The 15,444-nt window shown below is 52.8% G+C and overlaps 1 protein-coding gene across 1 annotated transcript in view; it reads left to right on the forward strand.

Moving 5' to 3' along the window:
- The first annotated feature begins 819 nt into the window (after nt 1-819).
- Nucleotides 820-15,444, forward strand: part of LRFN2 (leucine rich repeat and fibronectin type III domain containing 2) — a 198,159-nt gene continuing 183,534 nt past the window's right edge. Inside the window, exon 1 of the mRNA XM_019751559.3 lies at nt 820-1,801. The gene's annotated coding sequence lies outside the window, so the exon portion shown is untranslated. The remainder of the gene's footprint in view (nt 1,802-15,444) is intronic.

The following is a 15,444-nucleotide window of genomic DNA, read 5'->3' on the forward strand; positions in this document are numbered from 1 at the left end:
TGCATGGGGCATGGGCACCTGGGCTATTGCAGATATGCACCCCCTATGTGCATGGACAGGAGGCAGGGTCTTATATCACAGATTTATCCAGCTGAGCCAACCCTGGGCTGCAGAGACATCCACATGCCACATGTGCCTCCCTGTGGGTATCTGGGACAGGTGCATGGGAGGTGTTAGTCACTAGGAGAGAAGAGATGGAGTGCGACATTCTCCCTGTCCCTGGATTTACCAGCTGAAGAACCAGCAGGAATCTCAAAATTTCAGTTCCTTCAGTGGGAAAGGTACACTTACCTCTTGGGGAGCTCAGTCAGGCAGACACCAGTCCTACCTTCCCAGAAACTGGTTGCTGATCCTAGTGGGCAGAGAAGACAACCAAAGATGAGACCCTTGCCAAACCCAGACCGTCTGATGCTGAGCCCACAGTCGGCTCGGAGTAGGGAGTCAACTACCTGTCATGTGCCTTGGGCAAGTCTCTTTACTATTCTGGGCCACAGTTTCCTCATATGTCAAATGAGGTTTGCTGGGAGGATTAAACAAGGGAAGAGTTATAAAGATGCTGTGCAAACAGTGGGCGCCACAGCACGCCGTACAGATTCTAGTGATATTCATGAGAAGTCGTAGTGTGTGTGTACATGCACCAGGCGTTCATTTTTCATAGGTCCTTCACAGGGTGCGGGAATCCGGGCTGGGTGGGCGCGATCCTCCCAGCCCCCACTCCCAGCCCGGGGCCCGCGCCGCGGATGTTCCTCCGGCAGGCGGCAGGCTGAAGGCTGCACGACGCGCTCCGCACGTGAGGCGGCAGCACCAGCGCCGGCTGCAGCTGCACAGCTTGGGCAGCCTGTCTTTCCTTGCGTAGGGGCTGCCCGAGCCCGCTAGGCTGCCGGGCCGCCGGGACCTTTTTCCCACCTCCTGGGGCTCTCGGCCCGCCAGCCTCCCTCCCGGACTACCGTGGCCCCGGCCCACTTCCGCCCCTCAGTGCTGGTCCGGCTGGCCAGCCCGCTGCCTCGCGGTCCCCGCGCCACGCCACCCCCGCGGGGCCTGAGATCGGTCGGATTTCCGCGGCAGTGTGGTCCGCGCTGAACAAGGTGCGCGGGGCGGCGGGCGCGGAGGCTGGCTCCCTGTCCCTGCAGCTCCGCCGGCTGCCACTGGGGGCAACGACACCCGAGAGCTCGGCGCGGACTATGCGCACGGCCGCTGGGCTCCGCTGCTGCCTCTGCAGCCCGTCGACTCCCTCCCCGATCTGCGCGTGTGATCGCTGTGCGTTTGTGTGTATGTGACCGGGGGCGCGTGTGAGCGCGCGGGGGGCAGTGTGCACGCGGGGAGCGCGGGGGAGTGTGTTTGTGTGCGTGTGGGTGTGAGTGCCTGGCTCGCTCTTGCACACACACACACACACACACACACACACCCTGGCTGTCTCGTCTGAACTTGAAGACACCCCACATTCCAAGATGCCCGAGGTGCCCGGGAATACCCGGGGTTCTTCAATCTGGAAAATCCTACCGGCGGCTTCCTAGGGTGGGAGCATCGTGTTTTTGTTTTTTTAATCTGGAAGAGAAGAGAACAAGTTGTGCTTTTTCCTCCCTTCTTCTTGCTAAATGCCATGGATATAACTGAATAAGCCGCTCAGGGCTCTCCCCGCGTGGACGTCCGAGGCCACCATCTGCCTTATTCGCAGGAGCCGAGGGCTTAGCTCGCGCCTGTCTCAGGCGGGGAAGGATGCGTGGCCCAGCCAGGGAGCCCGGGCGCCCCGCGGAGCCGGCCTCGGTGCCTCCGAGCCAGGGGTAGATGCTGCCTCGCCCAGGTGAGTAGTCGCTGCCGCCACGTCTCGGCGACCGCGGTGTCTGCGGGAGCTCTGCGCGGGGCTGAACGCAACCGGGGGAACCGGGAACTTTGCATCCCTTTCTTTCTCACTTGAGGACTCCCTCACCCGGGCACTCCTGCGGACACCCTCTTCTCTTTTTGCCCATCCGTATAGCGGGAGGTTTCCTTTTCTTTCTCGTTTTCCGTAGTGGGGGGTGAAACTCTGGCGAGGAGGAGGGAGAGCAGGTCTGTGAGAGGCTGGAGGGCAGAAGGGAGAAACGGGAGCCTCAGGTAGATGGAAACGTGGAAACAGCAGGGGAACTTTGCCGCCAGACCACTCTGTTGCATCTCCCACATGCTGAGGTCTGGCCAGAGCTATTGCTGGGGGCTGGGTCCACAGCCGCTCTGTGGGCTGGGTGGGTGGGGTAGAGCCTGTGCAGAGAGGTTGATTCAGTGCTGATGGAGGGAAGGAAGGCAGGCATCATTGCAATTTGGGGAAAAAGGTAGGGCAGACTCAGGGACCCTATCCTGGCCTCAGGCAGAAGGCAGGGCAACCAGAGGGATTGTGTATGTGCAGCTTGGGGCATCAGGATGGCATGATAAAGCAATATGGAAACTGGCATTAGCCATGCCTGGCTGGTAGGTCTGTCTCCCACCCAGCCCTGCCTTGGTTCTAAGGTTGGCCTGGGCAGGGAGGAGAGCCAATGAAGAGCTCAGAGACCAGCAGTGCTTTGATCTGCTAAGATCCTGGGCAAACACAGAGAGGTCCCCTGCCCTCTCCCTATCACTCCACTACAAAGGACATAGGCAGTGAGTTCGAGGGACACAAAACCCCTAAAAGCCAGAGCCTGAGACAGAAAGAGGAGGGAACATGAGCAGAGGCCGCAGAGGGACTGAGCCAGGCCAAAGCCAAATGCATGCGGAGACGTCCACAGATAGATAGACAGACACGTGCAGTGAGAAGGAGCTTATCAGAGCCCGAACTCTGAGCTGGAGTTAAAAGCATGGCTGTCCATGCTGACCCTCTGCCCCACCACACTGTGTGTGGGGGGGCGGGGGGCGGGGGGGGGGTCCTTTATGGCTTCAATGGGCTGATTGGCCTTGTGGGGCTGGAGGAGGGGGTGACTTCAGGAAATTGGTCCCCCACGGCTGTGGAGGAGCAAAGCTAGGGGAAGGTGCCAGTCTCTGAGCTGTGCAGTTCCCAGGGGCCAGGGCTGGAGGTTCTAGGTGGGCTGTTGTATGTGGCTGGGGACTGGTTTGCAACTCATGGTGAGGAGGCTGAGGCGGGGCGTTGTGGGGATACTGGGAGCTAAGGACCCACATCTTGGGGTTGTGCCCTGGGCTGGTTGGTCTCTGCCCTCTGTGAGGAGCTTACATAGCCACACACAGTGGAGCCAGCCAGCTATGGGATTTGTTCCCTGGATACCTTGGAGGCTGAAGGGGGTTAGGGTTGTGCAGAGACGACGTGAAGCTTGCGAGGGCCTGTACTTGGAGCCAGCAGCCTCCGTGGACCATGCCAGCAGCTGGGCCATTCTGCTGATGCTAGAATGTCATGTTTCCCTTCTGATTATGGCCGGGAGTGTGGAGTTCCATCTCTCTCTTAAGGCTCCTCACGTGCTTCTGCTCAGGCCCCCTGCCCAGCCCTCGATTTAGAGTTTCTGGTCTAATTCCTGCCCAGGAATGTAATTACTTATCTTCCTGCCCTGACCCTGGGGAATACAAACAGCAAACTTGGCATTTTGATTTCAGCCTCTGGCAGTGCTTCTCCGGAGGTCGGCTCCTGCCTCCATCTCCTGTCGGGCTACACTGGGTGTTCTCTGGCCGGCCACCGGGGCTCAGGCTCCTAGCTTCTCTGAGGTTCCAGTTCCTTTCCCAGGCCCAGAAATCTGAGAAGCTGGGCAGTGTGGCCCAGGATAGACTGCACAGGGAGCTCTCAGGAGGCAAGACTGAAGAGGAGAAGGAGGATGGATGGGGTGGGAAATGCAGATGAGGTAGGTGGGGCCACTGGGAGAGCCAGGCCGCCTTTTGACCACCCAGTCCCCAGGGGCTACAGTGGGAATTGCCTTTCTTGTATCAGTTGTAGCTCTGAAGTAAGATCAAAGATCCGGGGATTCTGACCAAGGGTCAGGTTTATCGAGTCGCTTCAGCCTGTGGGGTGGAGGGTCTGTTTTCCTTGGGAAAGTCCTCTGTCCTAAGGTGGAGATGAGTACAATTATTGGCATTGGGGCATTTCCATTCTGATGGGAGAAGCTGCTAGATGGAAAGCAGAGCCATAGAACAAAAAAACAACCAGAGATAGCCAAGTGGAATTGGACCCTGGACAAAAGCAACCACAATTTGGGTGTTTTGCGATTTTTCTTTGGGCACAGTTGTTGTTTTAGGGTCCAACTTATTTGAAGGGATAGAGTTGTCATATAATGGAGTGGAACTGATCCTTGGACGGCCTAGGTGCAAATTCTGGCTCTGCCGCCTTTTTGTTAACCCCCAAAGCTTCTGTGTTTTCATTTGGTGAAAGGAAATAGTGGGTGCTTTGCAGATGTGTTTGGGCCTCATATTTGTCTTGATGCTCTCTAAACCCCTGTTCAGATCTGGAGGAGTGTTGGGCTGGAAGGGAAAGGGTTGGAAGAGACGGAGGGGCCCTCAGAGACATGGAAGGTAGTGCTCCAGCCTCTGCTCTTCATGGAGCTGCCATGATGCCATCACACATAAGCTGATCATTAAAAGACTCCAGGAAGCCCTCCAGAAAACTTTGGGAATTGACGTTCCAGAAGCAAATTTCACCTCTGGGGCTGTGGCACCTGCATCCCTCCCTCTCTCTTGTTTGCTTTGGAATTTTACAGCCACCCGAACATTTGCTAAGTATAATCCAGCTTTGTGTTTTACAAGTGTCATCTGTCAACCCTTTTCTGTCTGAAGCTTGAGTGTGAAATATCCCCCAGAACCCAGCTCCTGCCTTCTCTTCTTTGATTCTCCCTATTTCTGCCCAAGAGAAGCCTCACTGGGACGGTCTCAGGTCCAGGCCAAGTGAGTGGACACAGCTCCTGCTGGAGTCTGTGCAAGGCCTGTGATCAGACCTGGGACCCATTTGTGGAAATGAGAAACACACTCAGTCAGGGGGAGGGGCTCAGATCCATGCGTGCATTTAGCAGGATCTGACTAAAGAACCAAATGGAACAGGGGTGGAGAGGGAGGCCTCACCATAATGGGAAGGTTTAAGTAAAGGTATTTTGAGGAAGTAGGCAGTCAGGTCTGGAGATAGGGACCAGGGAGAGTAGCCATGTCCAGACTGCTCAGGGTGAGGGCAATCAGGAGGGCTTCTTGGAGGAGGTGAGGATTTCAGGACTAGCAAAAGTCCATAGAAGTCCATAGAAGGCAGATTTTGTTTTCTTTTAAATTCTCAGAGATAATTGAGAATTTGGGGAGTTTTAGGGGTGGGGTACTGAACAAGTAGAATGGATATTTCATGAAATTTCTTAGGCTATTGGGACCAGCTCCTTCAAACAAACAACTTCTTGGTTGCTTATTATATGTCAGGCACACATTGTTGTCACACGGAATTCTCACAATCCGGTGAAATTGCCACTGTTATTACCTCCACATTACCAATGAGAAAACCGAGGTTCAGAGAAGTTGGGTACCTGCCAGGTAGCTTGTAAGTGGCTGAGTTGTCACTCTCCTTTCATGTCCATGTGAATTCAAAGCCCACACTCTTAACTCCTTGGTATTGCTTCTCCTCCATGGCGAGGAAGAGCAGGCACCAGGGACCGGCACCCCTCTAAGCCCTGCTGGCCTCCTGGCTTGGCTGGGGAGGCGACTGCGGAGGCATCACAGAGCTCATGGAGCCCAGATTCCCCATGGACACTATAGCCCGCCCTGGCCACTCACAGCCACCTGTTGACAAGCTCCCGGCAAACAGTCAGCACCGTCCTCGTGGATAGCACAGACGGTGGGTCAGCGGGGTGGGCACTAGCCTGGACTACAAGTCAGGGGGCCCATTGGGTGTGACCTGGTGGGGGACAGATCTCTTTCCTCCCTTGAGGCCTGGTTTCCTTACCGATGAATCAGGATGCTAGTGCTTACTTCCCAAGGTTGACCTTAGGGCAGGGCGGCCTGTGTGCCTGGGCTTCATACAGTAAACAAACTTGTTAGCATTCAGGGTTGTATGTGTGACCCCTTCCTAATGTAGACCAAGTAATGAAAACATCAAATGTGACATGGCCCAGGGGTGAAGGCATGACGGGTGTGCTTTCATGTATCAGTTTCATCTGGGACTGGAGTTCACCAGTAAGATAACAGGCTGGCTAGGTGGGCACTGTGCCTTTTGAGAAAAGGGATGTGAAGATCCTGCAGAAGACGGCCATGGGGTCTAGACAATTGGGTGAGGTCGGTGGCAGGCAGCTCGGAAGGAACACACTGATGCATATGGCATTTACTATTGTAATCAGGTGGCCACCATTGAAGCTTTGGCACCTGAAGCTTTGGCACCTCAGGCCAGTGTTTCTCGACCTTTATTCACTATCACCCTCACCAGTGAGTCTTTTCAGACCCTTTTAAATAATTGCACCCTCCCATGAAATTTAAATACAGACATACTGTATATCTGTGTATGTACTGTATGTACATCTGTGCTTTATATGCCAAAAGAGAGATTCTTTTCCACCCCTCCTAAGCACAAATGTTTGCCCCCTTGGGGGCGCTGTTGCCTCCGTTGAGAATGCATGTTTAGGGCTAACAGATTAGGATTAGAAAAAGAGGTGGAGGAATGAGGCGAGAAGCATCCAGGAGATGGCCAGGAGGGCAGAGTCATTTTGGAGTGTGGGCGTGGGTCAGCAGCATCGTGTTCAGCTTGCAGGCTCACAATGCAAATCCCCAGAACAGGCATCTCTATTTTATCAAGATGGGCAGGCGGGCAGGGTTGGATGCACTGCCCTAGAACACGAGGCTAGGGCCAAAGAGAAAAAGGTGAGAGGCCAGACCAAAAACAACCCTGTGCTGGGTCACTGGCTTGTTAAATGATTGAGTCCAAGTGCACTCAGCAAGTTTACACAGTGACACAATCTACCCCTGTCTTGATGTGTTGGTCTTTGTCTTTTTCTAAGTGATTTCCTTGCCTTGTAGCTGCATGTAGTGTGGCAGGTATGAGGGTCCTGCAGAAGAGACACACGGCTATGTGTGGCTTTGCTTACAAGCTATAGAAGCCCAGGGCATCTTTGATTTGGACAGATCTGGGCCTCCTTTCTTGAATATCCCCAAGGGCCAAGGCTGATGGGGAGCAGACCAACCTGAGGGACAGACTGGGATGATACAGACAAGATTTAGGTGTTAAACTGTGTCAAGCTGGATTAAACAGTAAAACCGAGCTCTTGTAATTTATCAGCCTGCTTGGGATTGTCTGCTGGGTCTCTTTCGGCCGTCCTGTACTAACCGGGCAGGCCTGAAACATGAGAGGCTGCAAAATCCCCAAATTGGGTTCTTTAGAGTTCAGTGCATTTATTATTGGCATGTCGTATATGCAATCACCCACCGGCAGGAGCTAAGCCACAGTCAGTCTGCCCAGACACAATATGAGAAGCAGAATGCTGAGTCTCTCTCAATCCGTCTCCCTTCTGTATTTCCCTCTGGGGCCATCTGCCCTCCATCCCACTTCAGCCCAGGCCACAGGGAGCACGCTTCCCTCTCCCCTTAACTCAGGTCTCTGAAAAACTTCACGGGGATGCAACATCTATTTGGTCCTCCCATCTCTCCTTCCCGAGGACTCACTCCCTGCTCCTTTTCTGCAAAGCTAGCACTTTCCATCCCAGCTACCCCTCCTGATCTATTCTTCAGCTTTAGTCAAATAAGCTGGGGCGTGGGGTTTACTATGGTCCCCTGTGTAGGTGCCTACTTCAGAGTAGTTGTAAACTGGGTCTTGCTGTTACTTGACTCACCCGAGCCCCAGAATGAGTGGCCTATATAGGCATTCAGTCTGCAAGACTTGGAGGAGCTTGGGGAGTCAGCTAGGCTCAGGTTCTGGCTTGGACCTCCAAGCCTGATGAGAGAGAGATGTGGGGGCCCAGGGATGATGGCAGTGTAGGTGAAGGCATGCTTGATGTTCTGAGTTCCTGGAAACCCCTGGAAATGTCCAACAAGGCCGTGAGATGAGGCCCTGTCATTCTAAAAAGGTATTGAAAATTCCTAGGTGGGCAAGGTTGATCTCTTGACCCAATGCCCCCCGCCCCCATGAAGCCACTATAATACTCAGATAAGTCCGCTTGGGCAGAAGGGAGGGAAAGTGGATGGTGACCTGGGGTCATGGAGGTAAAAGTTAGAGGTACTTGTACACTGCCAGGCATGGGGGGCTGGTCTTAGAGGACTCGCTGGGGTGCCGGGGAACCTGGAACGAGTTGTCCTTAGCTCCGCCGGGAACTTGCCACGTGATCGGGCCAGTAGCTCTCCCGTGCTGTCCTTACCTATAGAACAGGGCCTGAGTGCTTTCTTAAGTCCCTTCCAGTTCAGGTACTTGATCCTTTGATTTGTAAGTCCATGAACCAGCCTGGGTAAAAATACATGTGCTGGGCCATCCAGGCCCTGGAAGGGACTTGTTCAGGCTCCTCCAGCCTCCTTCTCGTCCCGTTCTCCTTCCAGATGGCACTGACCTGATGCTTCCCTCTGCTCGATGCCCTCTGCCTACTATTAACCTTCCCCAAACCCTGTTCCTGGGCTCCAGTTTTGAATGACCAGGATCTCAGGGCTGCAGTGGGAAGGGAAATGTCTCCTTCCTCCCTCACTCCAATGCAGGCATGTGCACTCACTCACTCACACATGTGCACACACATACCCGCAAGTATACATACATAAGTCTACACACTCACACTCTCACATACACTCACACACATGAACACCCCACCACATGTATACATACTCCCACATGCATGCACAAACACGGGTATGCACACATATACGAGTATACCACTATACTTACACATATTCACAAACACACATATGCACACATACACGCATACTCATACATTCATACGTGCACACATAGTCACACACCATGCACATGCTATCACATATATACTCGTACACATACGCACACACGCAGTAGCACACATTCTTTTGTCTACTGCCTCAGCTTCTCCCTCTAATATATGGGCAAATGCCATCCTACCCTTCCAGAGCAATGGCCGCTTTGCAAAGAGCATTTCTGTGTGTGGTGTCCTGTAGTCCCTGTGGCCCTCTGAGCTCGCCAGGGCAGAGTTTTGCCCTCCTCTTTGGGTGAGGAACCAGGTTCAGGGTGAGCCCGGCCATGTGGGTAGCAGAACCAGGATGAGAATTCCGACCTCTGACCATATCCAGAGGGTCCCATCACAGCAAAGCTGTCTGAGCGCTCTCACACCCATCAAGACGCTTGCTGCAGAGCAGCCCTGGGAGACAGGGAGGGCCCAATTTGTCCCTGCATGAAAGATGAGAAACTGAGTCCTGGGGGAGTCACAGGCTGGGTGATGGAGCTGGCTCAGGAGCCTTCTGTCCTTCTCTACCAGGACACGTGCACTCTTGTAGTTGTTCAGTGATCATTGCTGGGTCCCTGTCTGCTCTCAGGAGCTTTGATTCACATCAAACCTCCAGGCAATTGAGAATTGCCACAGTAGGTCAGCCCTAGGGGTGTTCCAGCCCTGATTCTGCCCAGTTGCCACTGAGGTGGAGTGCAGGAGAGGATTGGACCGTCTCATGGCCATTTCTCATAACGCTTGTTAGGGAGGGATCAAAGTGTGTTCACCATGAATGGGCCTCCATTGCTCACACTGGTTTCATGGGCCCAGCCGCCCTGCCTCTTCAGGCTGGAAAGCCTGTACTTTGCTGCCTGTTGTGGGAGTGAGGCCTCCTTTTACTAAAGTGCTCCCTCTGCCCTCTTCAAGCTTTAAGCCAGGACAGCCTGAGAGTTGAGGCTTTTGTGATCAAGCCCATGCTCCTTCATCCATCCCTTTCATGACTGGCTGGCTGGTCAGCAGTCCTCACTGATGCAGTATCATTCGACTAGCAGTTTTTGAACACCTACTGTGTGCTACCAGCAGGACAGATGCTGCGAAGATGATTCATCCAGTCCGGTTTGTGTGTGCACCCAGCCTTCCATCGCTCCTGTGCTTTTTGTGACCCTGCATGTGGAGTGCAGGTCTTGGTGGAGTTGGGAGGTTTGAGGGTTCCAAGTCTGGCTTGTTTTGCCCTCTCCCACGCATGTGTGTGTTTGCTCAGGACTCAGCTGAAGGTCACACGTGATTAACTACTTGATGTAAAGCTGACCATGGTGGTGGTGATGGTGGTGGTGGTGGTGGTGGTGGTGGTGGTGGTGGTGATAAAGGCCACTTAAGAAATGTGCTCTCAAGCCGCTTTCCCAGATTTCTCTCCCACCCCACTGCTAAGCTGACACTTACACATGTCAACCAAATAGAAACTGATGGATGAAGAGATTCAGAGAAGTTTGGGGGTTGTGGTCCCAGCTGGTGAGCAGCTGGCCCTAAAGGAACCATTTAATCTTCCTCCAGGACTATTTACTTGCTTCACAGGAGCTGAACTGGGGAGAAGGGGAACTGAGGGGAGACCTTAGAATAGCTATAAATCCTGGAGCCTCTGTCCAAAGTCACAGCTTCTAAGCACGTGATAAATGAGGGCCATTGCACTGGGAAGAGGACAGTTCTCCAGGCTTTAGATGGGCACAAATCTGGGCATAAAGTGGCTGGCAGGGGAAGAGCACAGAGAGGTTATAAGTGGGCAAGGCAGGCTCCTTATGCTTGGGAAGTCTTCATCTGGTGGGGGAAGGCTCACTCCTCGTCCTTGGGAAGTTTATGTCTAAGAGGAGGATGGAGCAGATAAACATGGCACCTTATTTGGGAACACTTAGGCACTGAAATACATGGACACAACATGCTTCTTGTGTAGGAGCATGTGTGCACCGGGCCCCCATTCCTAAGCTCAACACTATATTCTGTGTTCCTGGTTGTGTGAACTTGAGCAGGTTACTCTGTGCCTCTGTTTTCTCATCTGCAAAATGGGAATAACAATAGTACCCACCACATAGTAGTTGTTAGAATTAAGTTAGTTACTCTATGTAAAGTGCTTGGGGCAGTGCCGGGTAGGTAGTGAACATTATATAAGTGTGAGCTGTCATTATTCATAGTAGATATAGTTGTGGTGTTTTCCTAAACTTGGAGAGGAACCATGGTGGATCAGCTTAATTGATACTCGTTTCAAACAACCACCCCTTAAATCACACAGCAACTTGGAGAGTATTTCATAATACCCTCCACATGATTTCATCTGACCCTCCCGACTATACTGCCGGGCGAGCAGGACAGACAGACGCTATGATTATATCCATATACGTGAGGGTGAACTGAGGCATAGAGGTTACTAAATAGTTCCTGGTCCAGCTGGGTTTTTCATTATCTCTTAAGACCACACTGTATTCAGCTGAGGGGTGAGGGGGATTTTGGGGAGGAGGGTTTGTGTGAAGATGGCTGTTGGGTTCAGGACTGAACCTCCCACCTAGGCCTTATTCGTGTTGGATTGGATTGATGAGGAAATAAGCCTCGCTGGGCAGAAGTTCATGTCATGCTTAGGCTGGGTCTACACAGCAAGCACAAGGAAAGCAGGCTGTGTTTATACACACAGTACCTACCGTGTTGCCCCGAAAATAGACCTAGCCAGACTATCAGCTCTAATGCGTCTTTTGGAACAAAAATTAATGTAAGACTTGGTCTTAGATTATATTAAAATAAGACCGGGTCTTATATTAATTTTTGCTCCAAAAGATGCATTAGAGCTGATGGCCTGGCTAGGTCTTATTTTCGGGGAAACATGGTAGGGGATGGGAGTTAGTGGCAGGGCCACAGGACATGCTATGTGGATCCTTTTGACATGTTATGAATGTCCTGGGACGGGATGGGGGTGGGTTGTGCTGGGGGCCCTCAGGGGAGGAATGTGGGACCTGGATTGGGGACCTTACTATAAGAAGGAACGTCTGATTCGACCTGGTCTGTGTGGAGAGAAGGCCAGAAAGAGACATGTCCCTGGGCAGTGATTACTGCCCTAACCCCCTAACACCCATTCCCCAGGGCTGGTCCTGGTAGTGGGAAGAGGGAGCTGTGGGATCTTTTGGATTGCAGGAGCTGGGAAAGCATCTGGGGCAAGAAAGTGGGCCTTGGGCTGGGGCACAGAAGAGGGAGTGATGACCTCAGACCTGGGCCGAGGAGAAAGCAGACGTGGAAAGAATGCTTGTGGGGTGGGGTTTCAGGAACTCTGGGGGAGTTGGGGTTCAGGTATGGATTCTGGGGTCAGTGGTCTAAGGGGAGATATGGGGTGATGATGGGGGAGGGTGTGTGACCTTTGGGAGGGGACAGGAGACCGGGAGGCAGTGAAGGCCAGAATGAGGTACAGTCCAAAGGAGGGGAACTGGGGATAGAATCTGAAGGGAGCCCACTCCCAGCACAGAGCCAGGATGTCTAGAATCACAGCCCCAGGCCAATTCCCCTACTTTCGGGGGAGAAGTCCAGGCCCCAAGCTTGTTTCCAGGGCTCTGTGATCAGCCTGCTCCATAAATCTCGGGCCACATAAATGTGGTACATAATTGGAGGTGCCGTGGGTACCTGGGCTCCAGGAGAAATCCTGGGTAGGAAGAGGGCCATAGATCACGAGTTGCAGGGACGCCAGCGGGCTCTGGTGGCTGGCCCGTCTTGGGTGTGAGTTATCTCGGGCGGGCCACCCCGTGATGCTGCTGTTCTACTGTGCTGGGCTGATATTTACTGTATATTGGTTTTTAAATTACTCTATGGCATTGATTCCCTGCTCCTGAAGTTTAGCCCTCACTAGCTGTCCCTGTCTCCCTCAGTGTTTCTCTGCCTCCCCTCCTCTTCCTCCATCTGTCTTGTCTCTCTCTCAATTCAGGTTTTAATGCAGAGTATTATCTTACACTGTATCGTGGTGTCTCATAGTATTATGTTTATATTACCTTATATTTATTAGCTCGTACATTACCTTCATCCCTTCCATGTACATACAGCATTCGGTCGTTTTTAAAGCTTGACTCACAGCCATGTTTATCTACTTTGGACCCCATGACAATGAGGAAGTAGGGCAAGCCGGAGTTGTCTCCATTTAAAGGTGGGGAAACTGGAATTCAGAGAGGCTAATGGAATGACCAGGTCATGCTTGGATTGAATTATATGATACCATTAGAGTAATGGCTTCTGAGTGTTGAATGCTTATGGTGGGCCCGGCACTGTTGTAATGTAAGCTTTATGTACTCATTTTATTCCCACATTAATTCTGTGGAGTGGGCACTATTCTTAGTTCATTTTACAGGTGAGAAAATGGAGGACCAGAGAAGTTAAGTAGCTTGCTCAAGGTCACACAGCTTTCTAGAGAGCAGAGCTTGGATTCAAACCCAAGCATCCCGGTTCCTGAGCCTACACTCGTATCTGCAATGTAAGCTGTCACGTGTGATTACTGAGTTGGAGTGGGGGTGACAGGGTGGGGACAGAGGTAGGATGGCTTCCCAGTGTAATGAGAGGCATTCTTGCCCTCGTATACCTGTAATTTCTGTACTAGTCTGCGCCCAAGGGAAAGACTTCGGGGATCTCATGTCAGCTGGAAATGCCCCAGGAGTTGGGGACCGTGTTCCTAGGAGCTGATTGTGGCCCTCTACCTGCAGTTTTGGCCCCAGATGAGGGCAGAAGGGTTGGCATAGAACAGTGGTGGTAGTAGCCCTGGCTAAGCGGCTCTCTGGCTGTCTGCCCTCCTTTCCTGTGTCCATGGAAGGGGGCTGCTGTCCTGACCTCCATGGGATCTCACACCACTGCTTTTGTGCAGTTTCCCTTCCCTTTGGGTTTTGGCTCCAATCACAGGCAAAGCTGCTTGGGTCCAAGCTGGGCCTGGCTCCCAAGGGCACAGCAGGCCAGCAGGCATCAGAGGAAGAGTGGGCAGTACTTGGGGTCTAGCCCGTCCCTCACTGGGGACCCCTGCTGAGCACTGCCCATTGCAGACCCAAGACTTCTGTCTGAAAAGTTTGGGGGTGGAGGGTACAAGTTTCAGTCTGGGTTATAGCAATGGGCTCTTCCTCTCCAGGCTCCTCCTATCCCCTGCCTCCCACCCCATTCTGAGGTGATCCTGTCACTGCTCCAGTCAGGGTCGCATTATACAGCTTGCCATGGCTCAGCAGCTCATCTCACTGTCCCCAGCTGCTACTCCCCCAGGGAAGAGTAGGCAGACTCCAGAGAGGCAGGGATCCTCTGGGTCATCTGTATTTGCATGTCCCTTACTAGGGGCGGAAGGAGAGTAAACCACAGGCCTGTGCCTGGGGATGTAGCCCTAGGCCTGCCTTCCTGGACGTGAGCCCAGGACTGCGAGGGGCTGCCCCGGAGAGTGCAGCCCTGCACTTCCGCAGTGCCCTGGGCCTGCTGTGAAGTGGGCTTTTGGGTTCCTGAGGCTCCCTGGCCAGGTTCCCCCCTATCTGTCCTTGCAAAGGTGGCCTCTAACAACCAAAGTGTACAGTGAGTGATGAAGGGACCCTTACATTTCCTCTTACGGTTCAGACTCATCAGCTTACCTCACATCCTTGCTGGACACAGACGGAGAATCGCTCCGAGGGGTGATGTGTTGGTTGTTTTTCTTATTAACAGCTACTGTTTATGAGCACTTGCCACATGAGAGTTCATCTAGTGATTGATGCCCAGGAGCCAGACAGCCTGGGTTCAATCTCAGCAATTCCGCTTATGAGCTGTGTGACCTTGGGCAGGTCACTTATCTTTGACCCTCAGTTGCCTCCTCTGTAAAGTGGGGCTAACACCAGTGCCTAATCCTGGGGTTGTCGTGGGTATGAAGTGAGTGACTACCCACCAAGCACTGTAGGATCTGCTGCGTGGTGTGTATTGTTTAGGCCTTGGCTGGTGCTGTGATTCGCATGTACCTTCTCACGATGTTCCCAGCTCAGAACAGCAAAGGGATTTGCTTTGGGTCTAAAGCGACCAACTGTCCCAGTTGGCCTGGGACTGAGGGGATTTCTGGGATGTGGGACTTTCCATTTGAAAACTGAGAAAGTTGCAGGCCGATAGTGATGGGTTGGTCATTCTACCCAGATCACACAGAAAGTGCGTGGCCGAGCCAGGATTTGAATGCAGTTGTGTCTGATTCCTACTGTCCTGTCCTAGACGCCCCTGGGGACCGTCCTTCTCTCAGCTGCCCACATTTGGTGAGTCCCAGCAGGCTTTAGAGACGCTGCCTTAGTTCATCCTCACAAAATCGGTGATTTAGACATTCTTATCCAAATTTACCTAAGAGGACACAGAGACACAGAGAGGTAAAGTAACTTGCTCAGGGTCACCCAGTCAGGAAGTAGCTGAGCTGGGACTTGAGCCCGGGCTATCTCATGCTAATGCCTCATACTCCTGGCCACTCTGCTGCAGCTCCCCTTGTATCTTTTCCCAGTTCCCTCCATTGAACAGGTCTCATTTCTTTATCCCAGTGACCTATGCGGTAGGCACTTTTATCCCTGTTTAAAGGTCAGAAAACTGAAGCTCGGAGTGGCCAGGGTAGTTAGCTAACCTCACGTAGCTTGAGTGACAAAAGCAGGATGAGGTTCTGTCAGGGCTTCCTTTGTTTGAGAACTGGGAG

This window comes from Rhinolophus sinicus, chromosome 2 (assembly GCF_057876585.1).
Source record: "Rhinolophus sinicus isolate RSI-liver-muscle chromosome 2, RSI-T2T, whole genome shotgun sequence".
In the NCBI taxonomy this organism is placed as follows: domain Eukaryota; kingdom Metazoa; phylum Chordata; class Mammalia; order Chiroptera; family Rhinolophidae; genus Rhinolophus; species Rhinolophus sinicus.